The following is a 3,959-nucleotide window of genomic DNA, read 5'->3' as shown; positions in this document are numbered from 1 at the left end:
TATGTGATCTATTTCCTGAAATCTTTCAGACTCATTTACTCACTACTCACTGTATGTCAGGCAGTGTTCTAGATGAAGGAGACACAGCAGTGAGTAGCACAACGTCCCTTCATTCACAAAGCTTTCTTTCTAGTGAAGAATTAAAAAATTTATAAACAAGTAAACAGTTAATTAAAAACAGAATTTCAGATAGCTATAAGAGCTATGAAGGAAAATTAACTGATTTGAAAGAGTAGAGATTATTAAAGGGAATTATCTGAAACAGGGTAGTCTATTCCTTAGGAACTGACATTCAAACTGGGGCATTAATGATGTAAAACAGCAAGCCCTGTGAAGATCTCAGGGACGAGTGTTCCACACAGAATGTAAACGCTTTGAGAACAGAACAAGTTTAGCGTATTTAAAAATTTAAATCCAGCCAGTGTGGCTGGAGTAGAGTAACATGGGAGACAGTGGTGGGAGAAATAGGCAGTACCCCAGTATGCAAGAAAAGTAGACACTTAAGGCCATGATAAGGAGTGTGAATTTTATTCTAGCCAAAAGTTACCTTACAATCATGCCTAGTGTTTTATAAAAACTAAACTGAAGGGTGGGGATGGGGTAGCAGAAAGAAAGCAAGAAAACCACATAGGAAGTTATCAGAAATCTGAGCAAGTGACGATTATGGATTATGGTCCTTTAGACTAAAGTGATAACAGTGGAGGTGGTAAGAAGTAGTGGGAATGAGGATATATTTTGAAGATAGAGCTTTGGAGCCCATACAGCAATTGGATGAGAGAATGAATAGTAAGCCTTTAACTGAATGGCAGAAGACAGAAGGGGGAGGAAATTGAAGATGAAATAAAAAGCTTCAGTGTGGCTGGATTAAATTTGAGATGACCACTAAACATCCAAGTATAGATAGAGTGAGGCTCACAGGAAGTCTGGAATGAAGATAAACATAGATTTTGTTATTATAAGCTTATAGATACCATTTCAAGCCATGTAACTGGATGGGATCACTGTAAGAGTGAGTTTACACAGAGAAAAGGCCTAAGGATGGCTTTGGGGCACTCCAACAAGTATAGGTCAGAAAGAAGAAAAGGAGGCATCAAAGGAGACAGAAAAGGAATGACTGGTGTTTCAGCAGAATAACCAGAAACCACCACAAACAACAACAGAGATTTGAAAAAGGAGGTAGTGAGTAATCAGCTGTATAAAATGCCACCAAAACTATTAGTAAAATGAGAACTGAGTATTGGTTATTTGATTTGACAGGATGAAAGTCATTGGCCACCTTGACCATAGAGTTCCACTGAAGTAAGAAGAAAAGAAAGCTAGATTGGAGGACAAATTGGGAAATGGTGGTGAAGAAAATGGAGTCATCAATAGGCAACTCTACTGATGAGTTAGAAAGGAGAGCAGAGAAATGGGTGTTAGTTGGAGGATTCTATTTAGATAAAGGCTTTGTTTATGTTGGGAGCAACCATAGCATGTTTGTATATCATTAAGAACAATTATGATAAAAATGGAAAAGAGTGATGTGTAAGAGAATCTATAATTGCAGGGACCAAGGCTTTGAGGAAGAGATGGAATCCAATTCCCAAGCCAAGGCACTGGCCTTAGGAATAGGGACATATCATTCAGTGTAGTTGGAGGGAAGATAGAGATGACAGGTGGTAGATTTGGTTGTGGGAAGAATAGGTTCTCTCTTGATAGTTTCTAATTTCTTAGTGAAATAAGCCATGAAGTTATCAACTAAGACTGAGTAATACGAAGGATGATTTAAGATTTGTAGTAAGAAATTTTAAATAAGACCAGTAAGTATGACTGTGTGTTTTCCTTAACCATATCTAGCTGTTCAGGTAAGGGTAAGAGTAGGTGAGGCGTTGGATTTGTCAGCTTTAGGGTTACCAGCAAGTATAAGGGAAAGAGGGGCAAGGTGATATACAGCAGGTTAATTATAGTAATGGACCATGGAATTTATTATTGGTGACATAAGAAATGGTAATATGAGGAAGGAAATATGAGGTTGAATCAATTGATGTGTAGGTACAATGTGGCTGAAGGATTATTGGCAAATGAATTCTGAACTTTAAGTGAGCTAGAAACATTTTTAAATGGAATTCTTAAATCAGGATTTTGGATGTGGTGTGGTGGGTATCTGAGAAGGGACAGAGGAAAAGATGAGTGGAAGTGAGGAGGTAAAAGAATCAGGCAGATGCTGAAGTCACCAAGAATGTTAAGAGGTATAGTGGCGGAGAAGAATATGATCAATCAAATGCTGACTACATAAACTGCGTAAGCAGGAGACTGAACAAATGACCACAAAAAAGGAGACACAGCAGATACCACAACATATTGGCATCTGGGTCAAAGGAATGGGTTTTAGAGAGGAGGAAGAGAATGGGCCTGAACAGAGCAGTGAGGCAAAAGAATGGCATCTATCCCACATCAAGACCCTGAAGATATGTGAGAAGAAGCAGCCACCACTTTGAACAGAGTAGGAGGAGAAGTAGGGTGCTAAGGGATAACCAGGTTTGGGTTAGAACAAGAAGTTGAAAGAAACATTTTTGAGATGAGATTAATAATAGAGGAGTTTTGTTTTGTTTTGTTTTTCTCCTAATGAAAGACCATGAGTTCCAGAGAATATGGGAAAAGGATTTGGGAGAATAAGAAGAGATGAGAAACTGGGTCAGATTTGGAGATGTACAGAACCACACAGGGATAAGCACACAGGTCTGATGATGACCTTAAAGCTTCACTGTCCAATACAATAGTCTCTAGCAAATACGTGCCTACCAAGCCCTTTAAATGTAGCTGGCCCAAATTAAGATGTACTCTAAGTATAAACATACATTGGATTTTGAAGACAGTACAAAAAAGAATGTAAAGTTTCTTATTAATAATTTTTCAGTCCTCGCTTCTGTAGCACATATGCTAAAACTGGAATAATACAGAGAAGATTAGCATGATTAGCACAGCCCCTGTGCAAGGATGACACATAAATTTGTGAAGAATTCCATATGTTTTCTGTTATTAAAAAGTCAAAAAAATAACAGCTGCTGGCAAGGTTGTGGAGAAAAAGGAATGCTTTTGCACCGTTGGTGGGAGTATAAATTAGTTCAACCATTGTGGAAGTATAGCATTCCTCAAAGACCTAAAGAAAAAACTTCTGTTTGATCCAGCAATCCCATTACTGGGTATATATCCAAAAGATTATAAATTGTTCCATTATAAAGATGTATGTATGTATGTGTATTTTCATTGCAGCACTATTCACAGGAGCAAAGACTTGGAATCAACCCAAATGCCCATCAGTGATAGACTGGATAAAAGAAAAATGTGGTACATAGACAACTGGAATACTCTGTAGCCACAAAAAAGAATGAGACCATGTCCTCTGTAGGGATGTGGATGGAGCTGGAGGCCATTATACTTAGCAAAGTAATGCAGGAACAGAAAACCAAATATCACATGTTCTCACTTATAAGTGGATGCTAAATGATGAGAACACACAGACACATAGATGAGAACAACACACACTGGGACCTATTAGAGGATAGAGTGTGGGAGGAGGGAGAGAAGCGGAAAAAATAACTAATGGGCAGTAGGCTTAATACCTTGGTAGTGAAATCATCTGTACAACCTACACCCATGACACAAATTGACCTATGTAACAAACCTGCACATCCTGTACATGTACCCCTGAACTTAAAATAGAAGTTAAAATTTAATAATTTTTATATTAAATAAATGTTTAATGTTTTGATATTTTGGTTTAAAAATGTTATGAAAATTCATCTCACTTTCTAAAAACTGTTTTAAATGTGGCTACTACAAAATTTTAAATTACATACATAGCTTGTATTACATTTCTACCGGATAGTGCTGCCTTAGAAGCTTTTATTTTTGGTGGTGACCTAACAGGGATGTTTGGCATGTTGGGATTAGACCTCATAGATTTTTAGAGGAGGGCA

The 3,959-nt window shown here is 37.6% G+C and overlaps 1 pseudogene; it reads left to right on the top strand.

The window, feature by feature from the left end:
* The first annotated feature begins 2,895 nt into the window (after positions 1–2,895).
* On the top strand, positions 2,896–3,011 carry LOC120362047 (U6 spliceosomal RNA; annotated as a pseudogene).
* The last annotated feature ends 948 nt before the right edge of the window (positions 3,012–3,959 follow it).

The sequence above is a fragment of the Saimiri boliviensis genome, chromosome 1 (genome assembly GCF_048565385.1).
Source record: "Saimiri boliviensis isolate mSaiBol1 chromosome 1, mSaiBol1.pri, whole genome shotgun sequence".
In the NCBI taxonomy this organism is placed as follows: Eukaryota; Metazoa; Chordata; class Mammalia; order Primates; family Cebidae; genus Saimiri; species Saimiri boliviensis.
The sequence above is the reverse complement of the archived record's forward strand: the minus strand, read 5'-3'. Positions and strand labels throughout refer to the sequence as shown.